Source organism: Salmo salar, chromosome 07, assembly GCF_965601325.2.
Source record: "Salmo salar chromosome 07, fSalSal1, whole genome shotgun sequence".
NCBI classification, from domain to species: Eukaryota; Metazoa; Chordata; class Actinopteri; order Salmoniformes; family Salmonidae; genus Salmo; species Salmo salar.
The window spans coordinates 7,779,891-7,796,130 of record NC_138297.1 but is presented as its reverse complement, the minus strand read 5'-3'; the positions used below and the strand labels follow the sequence as shown (position 1 = coordinate 7,796,130).

The 16,240-nt window shown below is 42.7% G+C and overlaps 11 non-coding genes across 11 annotated transcripts; all 11 read left to right on the top strand.

Moving 5' to 3' along the window:
- Positions 1-1,249: 1,249 nt before the first annotated feature.
- trnar-ucu (transfer RNA arginine (anticodon UCU)) lies at positions 1,250-1,322 on the top strand. The gene has a single exon. It is a non-coding gene; the product is annotated as a tRNA-Arg (tRNA).
- Positions 1,323-3,775: 2,453 nt separating this feature from the next.
- trnar-ucu (transfer RNA arginine (anticodon UCU)) lies at positions 3,776-3,848 on the top strand. The gene has a single exon. It is a non-coding gene; the product is annotated as a tRNA-Arg (tRNA).
- Positions 3,849-4,655: 807 nt separating this feature from the next.
- trnar-ccu (transfer RNA arginine (anticodon CCU)) lies at positions 4,656-4,728 on the top strand. Its single transcript has one exon. It is a non-coding gene; the product is annotated as a tRNA-Arg (tRNA).
- Positions 4,729-8,149: 3,421 nt separating this feature from the next.
- trnar-ucu (transfer RNA arginine (anticodon UCU)) lies at positions 8,150-8,222 on the top strand. The gene has a single exon. It is a non-coding gene; the product is annotated as a tRNA-Arg (tRNA).
- Positions 8,223-8,968: 746 nt separating this feature from the next.
- On the top strand, positions 8,969-9,041 carry trnar-ccu (transfer RNA arginine (anticodon CCU)). The gene has a single exon. It is a non-coding gene; the product is annotated as a tRNA-Arg (tRNA).
- Positions 9,042-9,792: 751 nt separating this feature from the next.
- Positions 9,793-9,865, top strand: trnar-ucu (transfer RNA arginine (anticodon UCU)). Its single transcript has one exon. It is a non-coding gene; the product is annotated as a tRNA-Arg (tRNA).
- A 1,022-nt stretch (positions 9,866-10,887) lies between these two features.
- Positions 10,888-10,960, top strand: trnar-ucu (transfer RNA arginine (anticodon UCU)). The gene has a single exon. It is a non-coding gene; the product is annotated as a tRNA-Arg (tRNA).
- Positions 10,961-11,708: 748 nt separating this feature from the next.
- trnar-ucu (transfer RNA arginine (anticodon UCU)) lies at positions 11,709-11,781 on the top strand. Its single transcript has one exon. It is a non-coding gene; the product is annotated as a tRNA-Arg (tRNA).
- A 1,747-nt stretch (positions 11,782-13,528) lies between these two features.
- trnar-ucu (transfer RNA arginine (anticodon UCU)) lies at positions 13,529-13,601 on the top strand. Its single transcript has one exon. It is a non-coding gene; the product is annotated as a tRNA-Arg (tRNA).
- An 806-nt stretch (positions 13,602-14,407) lies between these two features.
- Positions 14,408-14,480, top strand: trnar-ccu (transfer RNA arginine (anticodon CCU)). Its single transcript has one exon. It is a non-coding gene; the product is annotated as a tRNA-Arg (tRNA).
- An 806-nt stretch (positions 14,481-15,286) lies between these two features.
- On the top strand, positions 15,287-15,359 carry trnar-ccu (transfer RNA arginine (anticodon CCU)). Its single transcript has one exon. It is a non-coding gene; the product is annotated as a tRNA-Arg (tRNA).
- Positions 15,360-16,240: the final 881 nt, after the last annotated feature.

Below are 16,240 nucleotides of genomic sequence, written 5' to 3'. Positions count from 1 at the left end.
AAGATGTTGAAGCTATTGAATTTTTAGAAAGGAAGTGCAAATAGAGATTAACAAAAAGTATACTTTCATGGGCATGTCTCTCTGCCCTTCGTGATTCTTTTTTTGAATCTGCTTCTATCAGTTCGTATAGGTCATGCTGATCACACAGTGCCACAGTGGCCTAAGAAACTGGCCTCCTAATCCATGTATTGTGAGTTCAAGTATTATTTTGGGGTGCCTGAAAGTGGAGTGATGAAGTGCAAGTATGCTGAGCAGTTAACCCAGTGATTTATGGATCGAAACCATCCTCTTCTATCCAGTTTGTTTTCAGCAAACAGAAATATAAAAACTGCTAACAATCTTTATTTTTACAAATTAATTGCAACCAGCGTTCAAAAAAAGCAAAATATCATGGGCATGTCTCAGTGCCCTATGTGAATCTTTTTTTTACTGTTTCTATCAGTTCGTATAGGTCATGCTATAACACCATGCCCCAGATGCCTAAAAAACCGGCCTCCCATGCCAGGGATTGAGCTTTCGAGTCCCTTCTGGGGTGGGTTGTGGCGCTGTGGAAACGAGCTGGGCCCAGAGGTTGATGACCTGAAGCCATCCTCAGCTAACAATTTTTATTTTTAGAAATTAATTGCAACCAGCGATCAAAAAAAGCATAATATCTTCGGCATGTCTCATTGCCCTTGGTGATTCTTTTTTTTACTGTTTCTATCAGTTCGTATAGGTCATGCTATTACACCATGCCCCAGATGCCTAAAAAACTGGCCTCCCAAGCCAGAGATTGTGAGTTTAAGTCTTGTCAGGGGTGGCTGAAAACAGAGTGTCCCAGCAGAAGCGTGCTGGGCCCATAACCCAGAGGCCTATAGATTGAAACCATCCTCTGCAATCCATTTTTATTTTCAGAAGTGAACTGCAACCAGGGATAAAAAAAAGCATAATATCAATGGCATGTCTCAGTGCCCTCCGTGGGTTGAAGCAGAGTGGCGCTGCGGAAACTTGATGGGCCCAGAGGTTGATGGATGAAACCATCCTCTGCAATCCATTTTTATTTTTAGAAATTAATTGCAACCATAAATAAAAAAATAGCATAATTTCATGGGCATGTCTCAGTGCCCTCTGTGATTCTTTGTTTGACTGCTTCTGTCAGTTTGTATAGGTCACACTGATTACAGAGGTGCAGCGGTAGCGTGATGGCCCCGTAACCCAGAGGTCGATGGATCGAAACCACTCTCTGCTATCAAGATAGATTTAGGCAAGTACCCTAGTGGCCTAATGGATAAGGCACTGGCCTTCTAAGCCAGGGATTGTGGGTTCGAGTCCCATCTGGGGTGGATGAAGGCAGTTTGGGAAAGAAGAAGAGATTTCATGTAACAAAGATGTTGAAGCTATTGAATTTTTAGAAAGGAAGTGCAAATAGAGATTAACAAAAAGTATACTTTCATGGGCATGTCTCTCTGCCCTTCGTGATTCTTTTTTTGAATCTGCTTCTATCAGTTCGTATAGGTCATGCTGATCACACAGTGCCACAGTGGCCTAAGAAACTGGCCTCCTAATCCATGTATTGTGAGTTCAAGTATTATTTTGGGGTGCCTGAAAGTGGAGTGATGAAGTGCAAGTATGCTGAGCAGTTAACCCAGTGATTTATGGATCGAAACCATCCTCTTCTATCCAGTTTGTTTTCAGCAAACAGAAATATAAAAACTGCTAACAATCTTTATTTTTACAAATTAATTGCAACCAGCGTTCAAAAAAAGCAAAATATCATGGGCATGTCTCAGTGCCCTATGTGATTCTTTTTTTTACTGTTTCTATCAGTTCGTATAGGTCATGCTATAACACCATGCCCCAGATGCCTAAAAAACCGGCCTCCCATGCCAGGGATTGAGCTTTCGAGTCCCTTCTGGGGTGGGTTGTGGCGCTGTGGAAAAGAGCTGGGCCCAGAGGTTGATGACCTGAAGCCATCCTCAGCTAACAATTTTTATTTTTAGAAATTAATTGCAACCAGCGATCAAAAAAAGCATAATATCTTCGGCATGTCTCATTGCCCTTGGTGATTCTTTTTTTTACTGTTTCTATCAGTTCGTATAGGTCATGCTATTACACCATGCCCCAGATGCCTAAAAAACTGGCCTCCCAAGCCAGAGATTGTGAGTTTAAGTCTTGTCAGGGGTGGCTGAAAACAGAGTGTCCCAGCAGAAGCGTGCTGGGCCCATAACCCAGAGGCCTATAGATTGAAACCATCCTCTGCAATCCATTTTTATTTTCAGAAGTGAACTGCAACCAGGGATAAAAAAAAGCATAATATCAATGGCATGTCTCAGTGCCCTCCGTGGGTTGAAGCAGAGTGGCGCTGCGGAAACGTGATGGGCCCAGAGGTTGATGGATGAAACCATCCTCTGCAATCCATTTTTATTTTTAGAAATTAATTGCAACCATAAATAAAAAATAGCATAATTTCATGGGCATGTCTCAGTGCCCTCTGTGATTCTTTGTTTGACTGCTTCTGTCAGTTTGTATAGGTCACACTGATTACAGAGGTGCAGCGGTAGCGTGATGGCCCCGTAACCCAGAGGTCGATGGATCGAAACCACTCTCTGCTATCACGATAGATTTAGGCATGTACCCTAGTGGCCTAATGGATAAGGCACTGGCCTTCTAAGCCAGGGATTGTGGGTTCGAGTGCCATCTGGGGTGGATGAAGGCAGTTTGGGAAAGAAGAAGAGAGTTCATGTAACAAAGATGTTGAAGCTATTGAATTTTTAGAAAGGAAGTGCAAATAGAGATTAACAAAAAGTATACTTTCATGGGCATGTCTCTCTGCCCTTCGTGATTCTTTTTTTGAATCTGCTTCTATCAGTTCGTATAGGTCATGCTGATCACACAGTGCCACAGTGGCCTAAGAAACTGGCCTCCTAATCCATGTATTGTGAGTTCAAGTATTATTTTGCGGTGCCTGAAAGTGGAGTGATGAAGTGCAAGTATGCTGAGCAGTTAACCCAGTGATTTATGGATCGAAACCATCCTCTTCTATCCAGTTTGTTTTCAGCAAACAGAAATATAAAAACTGCTAACAATCTTTATTTTTACAAATTAATTGCAACCAGCGTTCAAAAAAAGCAAAATATCATGGGCATGTCTCAGTGCCCTATGTGATTCTTTTTTTTACTGTTTCTATCAGTTCGTATAGGTCATGCTATAACACCATGCCCCAGATGCCTAAAAAACCGGCCTCCCATGCCAGGGATTGAGCTTTCGAGTCCCTTCTGGGGTGGGTTGTGGCGCTGTGGAAAAGAGCTGGGCCCAGAGGTTGATGACCTGAAGCCATCCTCAGCTAACAATTTTTATTTTTAGAAATTAATTGCAACCAGCGATCAAAAAAAGCATAATATCTTCGGCATGTCTCATTGCCCTTGGTGATTCTTTTTTTTACTGTTTCTATCAGTTCGTATAGGTCATGCTATTACACCATGCCCCAGATGCCTAAAAAACTGGCCTCCCAAGCCAGAGATTGTGAGTTTAAGTCTTGTCAGGGGTGGCTGAAAACAGAGTGTCCCAGCAGAAGCGTGCTGGGCCCATAACCCAGAGGCCTATAGATTGAAACCATCCTCTGCAATCCATTTTTATTTTCAGAAGTGAACTGCAACCAGGGATAAAAAAAAGCATAATATCAATGGCATGTCTCAGTGCCCTCCGTGGGTTGAAGCAGTGGCGCTGTGGAAACGTGATGGGCCCAGCGGTTGATGGATGAAACCACTCTCTGCTATCAAGATAGATTTCGGCAAGTACCCTAGTGGCCTAATGGATAAGGCACTGGCCTTCTAAGCCAGGGATTGTGGGTTCGAGTCCCATCTGGGGTGGATGAAGGCAGTTTGGGAAAGAAGAAGAGAGTTCATGTAACAAAGATGTTGAATCTATTGAATTTTTAGAAAGGAAGTGCAAATAGAGATTAACAAAAAGTATACTTTCATGGGCATGTCTCTCTGCCCTTCGTGATTCTTTTTTTGAATCTGCTTCTATCAGTTCGTATAGGTCATGCTGATCACACAGTGCCACAGTGTCCTAAGAAACTGGCCTCCTAATCCATGTATTGTGAGTTCAAGTATTATTTTGGGGTGCCTGAAAGTGGAGTGATGAAGTGCAAGTATGCTGAGCAGTTAACCCAGTGATTTATGGATCGAAACCATCCTCTTCTATCCAGTTTGTTTTCAGCAAACAGAAATATAAAAACTGCTAACAATCTTTCTTTTTACAAATTAATTGCAACCAGCGTTCAAAAAAAGCAAAATATCATGGGCATGTCTCAGTGCCCTACGTGATTCTTTTTTTTACTGTTTCTATAAGTTCGTATAGGTCATGCTATAACACCATGCCCCAGATGCCTAAAAAACTGGCCTCCCATGCCAGGCATTGTGAGTTTAATTCTTGTCAGGGGCTGCTGCAGAGTTTCCCAGCGGAAGCGTGCTGGGCCCATAACCCAGAGGTCGATGGATGGAAACCATCCTCTGCTATCCAGTTTTATTTTTAGCAATGAAGTGCAACCATAAATGAAAAAAAGCATAATTTCATGGGCAAAGCATAATTTCATGGGCATTTCTCATTGCCTTCCATTATATATTTTCCTTACTGCTTCTATCAGTTCGTATAGGTCATTCGATCTTCGCAGTGCCCCAGTGGCCTAATGGATAAGGCACTGGCCTCCTAAGCCAGGGATTGAGGGTTCGAGTCCCTTCTGGGGTGGGTTGTGGCGCTGTGGAAACGAGCTGGGCCCAGAGGTTGATGACCTGAAGCCATCCTCAGCTAACAATTTTTATTTTTAGAAATTAATTGCAACCAGCGATAAAAAAAGCATAATATCTTCGGCATGTCTCATTGCCCTTGGTGATTCTTTTTTTTACTGTTTCTATCAGTTCGTATAGGTCATGCTATTACACCATGCCCCAGATGCCTAAAAAACTGGCCACCCAAGCCAGGGATTGAGCTTTCGAGTCCCTTCTGGGGTGGGTTGTGGCGCTGTGGAAACGAGCTGGGCCCAGAGGTTGATGACCTGAAGCCATCCTCAGCTAACAATTTTGATTTTTAGAAATTAATTGCAACCAGCGATAAAAAAAGCATAATATCTTCGGCATGTCTCATTGCCCTTGGTGATTCTTTTTTTTACTGTTTCTATCAGTTCGTATAGGTCATGCTATTACACCATGCCCCAGATGCCTAAAAAACTGGCCACCCAAGCCAGGGATTGAGCTTTCGAGTCCCTTCTGGGGTGGGTTGTGGCGCTGTGGAAACGAGCTGGGCCCAGAGGTTGATGACCTGAAGCCATCCTCAGCTAACAATTTTTATTTTTAGAAATTAATTGCAACCAGCGATAAAAAAAGCATAATATCTTCGGCATGTCTCATTGCCCTTGGTGATTCTTTTTTTTACTGTTTCTATCAGTTCGTATAGGTCATGCTATTACACCATGCCCCAGATGCCTAAAAAACTGGCCACCCAAGCCAGGGATTGAGCTTTCGAGTCCCTTCTGGGGTGGGTTGTGGCGCTGTGGAAACGAGCTGGGCCCAGAGGTTGATGACCTGAAGCCATCCTCAGCTAACAATTTTTATTTTTAGAAATTAATTGCAACCAGCGATAAAAAAAGCATAATATCTTCGGCATGTCTCATTGCCCTTGGTGATTCTTTTTTTTACTGTTTCTATCAGTTCGTATAGGTCATGCTATTACACCATGCCCCAGATGCCTAAAAAACTGGCCACCCAAGCCAGAGATTGTGAGTTTAAGTCTTGTCAGGGGTGGCTGAAAACAGAGTGCCCCAGCAGAAGCGTGCTGGGCCCATAACCCAGAGGCCTATAGATTGAAACCATCCTCTGCAATCCATTTTTATTTTCAGAAGTGAACTGCAACCAGGGATAAAAAAAAGCATAATATCAATGGCATGTCTCAGTGCCCTCCGTGGGTTGAAGCAGTGGCGCTGCGGAAACGTGATGGGCCCAGAGGTTGATGGATGAAACCATCCTCTGCAATCCATTTTTATTTTTAGAAATTAATTGCAACCATAAATAAAAAATAGCATAATTTCATGGGCATGTCTCAGTGCCCTCTGTGATTCTTTGTTTGACTGCTTCTGTCAGTTTGTATAGGTCACACTGATTACAGAGGTGCAGCGGTAGCGTGATGGCCCCGTAACCCAGAGGTCGATGGATCGAAACCACTCTCTGCTATCAAGATAGATTTCGGCAAGTACCCTAGTGGCCTAATGGATAAGGCACTGGCCTTCTAAGCCAGGGATTGTCGGTTCGAGTCCCATCTGGGGTGGATGAAGGCAGTTTGGGAAAGAAGAAGAGAGTTCATGTAACAAAGATGTTGAAGCTATTGAATTTTTAGAAATGAAGTGCAAATAGGGATTAACAAAAAGTATACTTTCATGGGCATGTCTCTCTGCCCTTCGTGATTCTTTTTTTGAATCTGCTTCTATCAGTTCGTATAGGTCATGCTGATCACACAGTGCCACAGTGTCCTAAGAAACTGGCCTCCTAATCCATGTATTGTGAGTTCAAGTATTATTTTGGGGTGCCTGAAAGTGGAGTGATGAAGTGCAAGTATGCTGAGCAGTTAACCCAGTGATTTATGGATCGAAACCATCCTCTTCTATCCAGTTTGTTTTCAGCAAACAGAAATATAAAAACTGCTAACAATCTTTCTTTTTACAAATTAATTGCAACCAGCGTTCAAAAAAAGCAAAATATCATGGGCATGTCTCAGTGCCCTACGTGATTATTTTTTTTACTGTTTCTATAAGTTCGTATAGGTCATGCTATAACACCATGCCCCAGATGCCTAAAAAACTGGCCTCCCATGCCAGGGATTGTGAGTTTAATTCTTGTCAGGGGCGGCTGCAGAGTTTCCCAGCGGAAGCGTGCTGGGCCAATAACCCAGAGGTCGATGGATGGAAACCATCCTCTGCTATCCAGTTTTATTTTTAGCAATGAAGTGCAACCATAAATGAAAAAAAGCATAATTTCATGGGCAAAGCATAATTTCATGGGCATTTCTCATTGCCTTCCATTATATATTTTCCTTACTGCTTCTATCAGTTCGTATAGGTCATTCTATCTTCGCAGTGGCCTAATGGATAAGGCACTGGCCTCCTAAGCCAGGGATTGAGGGTTCGAGTCCCTTCTGGGGTGGGTTGTGGCGCTGTGGAAACGTGCTGGGCCCAGAGGTCGATGAACTGAAGCCATCCTCAGCTAACAATTTTATTTTTAGAAATTAATTGCAACCAGCGATCAAAAAAAACATAATATCTTCGGCATGTCTCATTGCCCTTGGTGATTCTTTTTTTTTACTGTTTCTATCAGTTCGTATAGGTCATGCTATAACACCATGCCCCAGATGCCTAAAAAACCGGCCTCCCATGCCAGGGATTGAGCTTTCGAGTCCCTTCTGGGGTGGGTTGTGGCGCTGTGGAAACGAGCTGGGCCCAGGGGTTGATGACCTGAAGCCATCCTCAGCTAACAATTTTTATTTTTAGAAATTAATTGCAACCAGCGATCAAAAAAAGCATAATATCTTCGGCATGTCTCATTGCCCTTGGTGATTCTTTTTTTTACTGTTTCTATCAGTTCGTATAGGTCATGCTATTACACCATGCCCCAGATGCCTAAAAAACTGGCCTCCCAAGCCAGAGATTGTGAGTTTAAGTCTTGTCAGGGGTGGCTGAAAACAGAGTGTCCCAGCAGAAGCGTGCTGGGCCCATAACCCAGAGGCCTATAGATTGAAACCATCCTCTGCAATCCATTTTTATTTTCAGAAGTGAACTGCAACCAGGGATAAAAAAAAGCATAATATCAATGGCATGTCTCAGTGCCCTCCGTGGGTTGAAGCAGAGTGGCGCTGCGGAAACGTGATGGGCCCAGAGGTTGATGGATGAAACCATCCTCTGCAATCCATTTTTATTTTTTGAAATTAATTGCAACCATAAATAAAAAATAGCATAATTTCATGGGCATGTCTCAGTGCCCTCTGTGATTCTTTGTTTGACTGCTTCTGTCAGTTTGTATAGGTCACACTGATTACAGAGGTGCAGCGGTAGCGTGATGGCCCCGTAACCCAGAGGTCGATGGATCGAAACCACTCTCTGCTATCAAGATAGATTTTGGCAAGTACCCTAGTGGCCTAATGGATAAGGCACTGGCCTTCTAAGCCAGGGATTGTGGGTTCGAGTCCCATCTGGGGTGGATGAAGGCAGTTTGGGAAAGAAGAAGAGAGTTCATGTAACAAAGATGTTGAAGCTATTGAATTTTTAGAAAGGAAGTGCAAATAGAGATTAACAAAAAGTATACTTTCATGGGCATGTCTCTCTGCCCTTCGTGATTCTTTTTTTGAATCTGTTTTATCAGTTCGTATAGGTCATGCTGATCACACAGTGCCACAGTGGCCTAAGAAACTGGCCTCCTAATCCATGTATTGTGAGTTCAAGTATTATTTTAGGGTGCCTGAAAGTGGAGTGATGAAGTGCAAGTATGCTGAGCAGTTAACCCAGTGATTTATGGATCGAAACCATCCTCTTCTATCCAGTTTGTTTTCAGCAAACAGAAATATAAAAACTGCTAACAATCTTTCTTTTTACAAATTAATTGCAAACAGCGTTCAAAAAAAGCAAAATATCATGGGCATGTCTCAGTGCCCTACGTGGGTTGAAGCAGAGTGGCGCTGCGGAAACGTGATGGGCCCAGAGGTTGATGGATGAAACCATCCTCTGCAATCCATTTTTATTTTTAGAAATTAATTGCAACCATAAATAAAAAATAGCATAATTTCATGGGCATGTCTCAGTGCCCTCTGTGATTCTTTGTTTGACTGCTTCTGTCAGTTTGTATAGGTCACACTGATTACAGAGGTGCAGCGGTAGCGTGATGGCCCCGCAACCCAGAGGTCGATGGATCGAAAACACTCTCTGCTATCAAGATAGATTTCGGCAAGTACCCTAGTGGCCTAATGGATAAGGCACTGGCCTCCTAAGCCAGGGATTGTGGGTTCAAGTCCCATCTGGGGTGGATGAAGGCAGTTTGGGAAAGAAGAAGAGAGTTCATGTAACAAAGATGTTGAAGCTATTGAATTTTTAGAAAGGAAGTGCAAATAGAGATTAACAAAAAGTATACTTTCATGGGCATGTCTCTCTCTCTGCCCTTCGTGATTCTTTTTTTGAATCTGTTTTATCAGTTCGTATAGGTCATGCTGATCACACAGTGCCACAGTGGCCTAAGAAACTGGCCTCCTAATCCATGTATTGTGAGTTCAAGTATTATTTTAGGGTGCCTGAAAGTGGAGTGATGAAGTGCAAGTATGCTGAGCAGTTAACCCAGTGATTTATGGATCGAAACCATCCTCTTCTATCCAGTTTGTTTTCAGCAAACAGAAATATAAAAACTGCTAACAATCTTTCTTTTTACAAATTAATTGCAAACAGCGTTCAAAAAAAGCAAAATATCATGGGCATGTCTCAGTGCCCTACGTGGGTTGAAGCAGAGTGGCGCTGCGGAAACGTGATGGGCCCAGAGGTTGATGGATGAAACCATCCTCTGCAATGCATTTTTATTTTTAGAAATTGATTGCAACCATAAATAAAAAAATAGCATAATTTCATGGGCATGTCTCAGTGCCCTCTGTGATTATTTGTTTGACTGCTTCTGTCAGTTTGTATAGGTCACAATGATTACAGAGGTGCAGCGGTAGCGTGATGGCCCCGTAACCCAGAGGTCGATGGATCGACACCACTCTCTGCTATCAAGATAGCTTTCAGCAAGTACCCTAGTGGCCTAATGGATAAGGCACTGGCCTTCTAAGCCAGGGATTGTGGGTTTGAGTCCCATCTGGGGTGGATGAAGGCAGTTTGGGAAAGAAGAAGAGAGTTCATGTAACAAAGATGTTGAAGCTATTGAATTTTTAGAAAGGAAGTGCAAATAGAGATTAACAAAAAGTATACTTTCATGGGCATGTCTCTCTGCCCTTCGTGATTCTTTTTTTGAATCTGCTTCTATCAGTTCGTATAGGTCATGCTGATCACACAGTGCCACAGTGGCCTAAGAAACTGGCCTCCTAATCCATGTATTGTGAGTTCAAGTATTATTTTGGGGTGCCTGAAAGTGGAGTGATGAAGTGCAAGTATGCTGAGCAGTTAACCCAGTGATTTATGGATCGAAACCATCCTCTTCTATCCAGTTTGTTTTCAGCAAACAGAAATATAAAAACAGCTAACAATCTTTATTTTTACAAATTAATTGCAACCAGCGTTCAAAAAAAGCAAAATATCATGGGCATGTCTCAGTGCCCTACGTGATTCTTTTTTTTACTGTTTCTATAAGTTCGTATAGGTCATGCTATAACACCATGCCCCAGATGCCTAAAAAACTGGCCTCCCATGCCAGGGATTGTGAGTTTAATTCTTGTCAGGGGCGGCTGCAGAGTTTCCCAGCGGAAGCGTGCTGGGCCCATAACCCAGAGGCCTATAGATTGAAACCATCCTCTGCAATCCATTTTTATTTTCAGAAGTGAACTGCAACCAGGGATAAAAAAAAGCATAATATCAATGGCATGTCTCAGTGCCCTCCGTGGGTTGAAGCAGAGTGGCGCTGCGGAAACGTGATGGGCGCAGAGGTTGATGGATGAAACCATCCTCTGCAATCCATTTTTATTTTTAGAAATTAATTGCAACCATAAATAAAAAATAGAATAATTTCATGGGCATGTCTCAGTGCCCTCTGTGATTCTTTGTTTGACTGCTTCTGTCAGTTTGTATAGGTCACACTGATTACAGAGGTGCATCGGTAGCGTGATGGCCCCGTAACCCAGAGGTCGATGGATCGAAACCACTCTCTGCTATCAAGATAGATTTCGGCAAGTACCCTAGTGGCCTAATGGATAAGGCACTGGCCTTCTAAGCCAGGGATTGTGGGTTCGAGTCCCATCTGGGGTGAATGAAGGCAGTTTGGGAAAAAAAAAGAGAGTTCATGTAACAAATATGTTGAAGCTATTGAATATTTAGAAAGGAAGTGCAAATAGAGATTAACTAAAAGTATACTTTCATGGGCATGTCTCTCTGCCCTTCGTGATTCTTTTTTTGAATCTGCTTCTATCAGTTCGTATAGGTCATGCTGATCACACAGTGCCACAGTGGCCTAAGAAACTGGCCTCCTAATCCATGTATTGTGAGTTCAAGTATTATTTTGGGGTGCCTGAAAGTGGAGTGATGAAGTGCAAGTATGCTGAGCAGTTAACCCAGTGATTTATGGATCGAAACCATCCTCTTCTATCCAGTTTGTTTTCAGCAAACAGAAATATAAAAACTGCTAACAATCTTTCTTTTTACAAATTAATTGCAAACAGCGTTCAAAAAAAGCAAAATATCATGGGCATGTCTCAGTGCCCTACGTGGGTTGAAGCAGAGTGGCGCTGCGGAAACGTGATGGGCCCAGAGGTTGATGGATGAAACCATCCTCTGCAATGCATTTTTATTTTTAGAAATTGATTGCAACCATAAATAAAAAAATAGCATAATTTCATGGGCATGTCTCAGTGCCCTCTGTGATTATTTGTTTGACTGCTTCTGTCAGTTTGTATAGGTCACAATGATTACAGAGGTGCAGCGGTAGCGTGATGGCCCCGTAACCCAGAGGTCGATGGATCGACACCACTCTCTGCTATCAAGATAGCTTTCAGCAAGTACCCTAGTGGCCTAATGGATAAGGCACTGGCCTTCTAAGCCAGGGATTGTGGGTTCGAGTCCCATCTGGGGTGGATGAAGGCAGTTTGGGAAAGAAGAAGAGAGTTCATGTAACAAAGATGTTGAAGCTATTGAATTTTTAGAAAGGAAGTGCAAATAGAGATTAACAAAAAGTATACTTTCATGGGCATGTCTCTCTGCCCTTCGTGATTCTTTTTTTGAATCTGCTTCTATCAGTTCGTATAGGTCATGCTGATCACACAGTGCCACAGTGGCCTAAGAAACTGGCCTCCTAATCCATGTATTGTGAGTTCAAGTATTATTTTGGGGTGCCTGAAAGTGGAGTGATGAAGTGCAAGTATGCTGAGCAGTTAACCCAGTGATTTATGGATCGAAACCATCCTCTTCTATCCAGTTTGTTTTCAGCAAACAGAAATATAAAAACAGCTAACAATCTTTATTTTTACAAATTAATTGCAACCAGCGTTCAAAAAAAGCAAAATATCATGGGCATGTCTCAGTGCCCTACGTGATTCTTTTTTTTACTGTTTCTATAAGTTCGTATAGGTCATGCTATAACACCATGCCCCAGATGCCTAAAAAACTGGCCTCCCATGCCAGGGATTGTGAGTTTAATTCTTGTCAGGGGCGGCTGCAGAGTTTCCCAGCGGAAGCGTGCTGGGCCCATAACCCAGAGGCCTATAGATTGAAACCATCCTCTGCAATCCATTTTTATTTTCAGAAGTGAACTGCAACCAGGGATAAAAAAAAGCATAATATCAATGGCATGTCTCAGTGCCCTCCGTGGGTTGAAAAAGAGTGGCGCTGCGGAAACGTGATGGGCGCAGAGGTTGATGGATGAAACCATCCTCTGCAATCCATTTTTATTTTTAGCAATGAAGTGCAACCATAAATGAAAAAAAGCATAATTTCATGGGCAAAGCATAATTTCATGGGCATTTCTCATTGCCTTCCATTATATATTTTCCTTACTGCTTCTATCAGTTCGTATAGGTCATTCTATCGCCGCAGTGCCCCAGTGTCCTAACGGATAAGGCACTGGCCTCCTAAGCCAGGGATTGAGGGTTCGAGTCCCTTCTGGGGTGGGTTGTGGCGCTGTGGAAACGTGCTGGGCCCAGAGGTCGATGAACTGAAGCCATCCTCACCTAACAATTTTTATTTTTAGAAATTAATTGCAACCAGCGATCAAAAAAAGCATAATATCTTCGGCATGTCTCATTGCCCTTGGTGATTCTTTTTTTTTACTGTTTCTATCAGTTCGTATAGGTCATGCTATTACACCATGCCCCAGATGCATAAAAAAACTGGCCTCCCAAGCCAGAGATTGTGAGTTTAAGTCTTGTCAGGGGTGGCTGAAAACAGAGTGTCCCAGCGGAAGCGTGCTGGGCCCATAACCCAGAGGCCTATAGATTGAAACCATCCTCTGCAATCCATTTTTATTTTCAGAAATGAACTGCAACCAGGGATAAAAAAAAGCATAATAGCAATGGCATGTCTCAGTGCCCTCCGTGGGTTGAAGCAGAGTGGCGCTGCGGAAACGTGATGGGCCCAGAGGTTGATGGATGAAACCATCCTCTGCAATCCATTTTTATTTTTAGAAATTGATTGCAACCATAAATAAAAAATAGCATAATTTCATGGGCATGTCTCAGTGCCCTCTGTGATTATTTGTTTGACTGCTTCTGTCAGTTTGTATAGGTCACAATGATTACAGAGGTGCAGCGGTAGCGTGATGGCCCCGTAACCCAGAGGTCGATGGATCGAAACCACTCTCTGCTATCAAGATAGCTTTTGGCAAGTACCCTAGTGGCCTAATGGATAAGGCACTGGCCTTCTAAGCCAGGGATTGTGGGTTCGAGTCCCATCTGGGGTGGATGAAGGCAGTTTGGGAAAGAAGAAGAGAGTTCATGTAACAAAGATGTTGAAGCTATTGAATTTTTAGAAAGGAAGTGCAAATAGAGATTAACAAAAAGTATACTTTCATGGGCATGTCTCTCTGCCCTTCGTGATTCTTTTTTTGAATCTGTTTTATCAGTTCGTATAGGTCATGCTGATCACACAGTGCCACAGTGGCCTAAGAAACTGGCCTCCTAATCCATGTATTGTGAGTTCAAGTATTATTTTGGGGTGCCTGAAAGTGGAGTGATGAAGTGCAAGTATGCTGAGCAGTTAACCCAGTGATTTATGGATCGAAACCATCCTCTTCTATCCAGTTTGTTTTCAGCAAACAGAAATATAAAAACTGCTAACAATCTTTATTTTTACAAATTAATTGCAACCAGCGTTCAAAAAAAGCAAAATATCATGGGCATGTCTCAGTGCCCTACGTGATTCTTTTTTTTACTGTTTCTATCAGTTCGTATAGGTCATGCTATAACACCATGCCCCAGATGCCTAAAAAACTGGCCTCCCATGCCAGGGATTGTGAGTTTAATTCTTGTCAGGGGCGGCTGCAGAGTTTCCCAGCGGAAGCGTGCTGGGCCCATAACCCAGAGGTCGATGGATGGAAACCATCCTCTGCTATCCAGTTTTATTTTTAGCAATGAAGTGCAACCATAAATCAAAAAAAGCATAATTTCATGGGCAAAGCATAATTTCATGGGCATTTCTCATTGCCTTCCATTATATATTTTCCTTACTGCTTCTATCAGTTCGTATAGGTCATTATATATTTGCAGTGCCCCAGTGGCCTAATGGATAAGGCACTGGCCTCCTAAGCCAGGGATTGTGGGTTCAAGTCCTATCTGGGGTGGATGAAGGCAGTTTGGGAAAGAAGAAGAGAGTTCATGTAACAAAGATGTTGAAGCTATTGAATTTTTAGAAAGGAAGTGCAAATAGAGATTAACAAAAAGTATACTTTCATGGGCATGTCTCTCTGCCCTTCGTGATTCTTTTTTTGAATCTGTTTTATCAGTTCGTATAGGTCATGCTGATCACACAGTGCCACAGTGGCCTAAGAAACTAGCCTCCTAATCCATGTATTGTCAGTTCAAGTATTATTTTGGGGTGCCTGAAAGTGGAGTGATGAAGTGCAAGTATGCTGAGCAGTTAACCCAGTGATTTATGGATCGAAACCATCCTCTTCTATCCAGTTTGTTTTCAGCAAACAGAAATATAAAAACTGCTAACAATCTTTATTTTTACAAATTAATTGCAACCAGCGTTCAAAAAAAGCAAAATATCATGGGCATGTCTCAGTGCCCTACGTGATTCTTTTTTTTACTGTTTCTATCAGTTCGTATAGGTCATGCTATAACACCATGCCTCAGATGCCTAAAAAACTGGCCTCCCATGCCAGGGATTGTGAGTTTAATTCTTGTCAGGGGCGGCTGCAGAGTTTCCCAGCGGAAGCATGCTGGGCCCATAACCCAGAGGTCGATGGATGGAAACCATCCTCTGCTATCCAGTTTTATTTTTAGCAATGAAGTGCAACCATAAATGAAAAAAAGCATAATTTCATGGGCAAAGCATAATTTCATGGGCATTTCTCATTGCCTTCCATTATATATTTTCCTTACTGCTTCTATCAGTTCGTATAGGTCATTCTATCTTCGCAGTGCCCCAGTGGCCTAATGGATAAGGCACTGGCCTCCTAAGCCAGGGATTGAGGGTTCGAGTCCCTTCTGGGGTTGTTTGTGGCGCTGTGGAAACGTGCTGTGCCCAGAGGTCGATGAACTGAAGCCATCCTCACCTAACAATTTTTATTTTTAGAAATTAATTGCAACCAGCATTCAAAAAAAGCATAATATCTTCGGCATGTCTCATTGCCCTTGGTGATTCTTTTTTTTTACTCTTTCTATCAGTTCGTATAGGTCATGCTATAACACCATGCCCCAGATGCCTAAAAAACTGGCCTCCCATGCCAGGGATTGAGCTTTCGAGTCCCTTCTGGGGTGGGTTGTGGCGCTGTGGAAACGAGCTGGGCCCAGAGGTTGATGACCTGAAGCCATCCTCAGCTAACAATTTTTATTTTTAGAAATTAATTGCAACCAGCGATCAAAAAAAGCATAATATCTTCGGCATGTCTCATTGCCCTTGGTGATTCTTTTTTTTACTGTTTCTATCAGTTCGTATAGGTCATGCTATTACACCATGCCCCAGATGCCTAAAAAAACTGGCCTCCCAAGCCAGAGATTGTGAGTTTAAGTCTTGTCAGGGGTGGCTGAAAACAGAGTGTCCCAGCGGAAGCGTGCTGGGCCCATACCCCAGAGGCCTATAGATTGAAACCATCCTCTGCAATCCATTTTTATTTTCAGAAATGAACTGCAACCAGGGATAAAAAAAAGCATAATAGCAATGGCATGTCTCAGTGCCCTCCGTGGGTTGAAGCAGAGTGGCGCTGCGGTAACATGATGGGCCCAGAGGTTGATGGATGAAACCATCCTCTGCAATCCATTTTTATTTTTAGAAATTGATTGCAACCATAAATAAAAAATAGCATAATTTCATGGGCATGTCTCAGTGCCCTCTGTGATTCTTTGTTTGACTGCTTCTGTCAGTTTGTATAGGTCA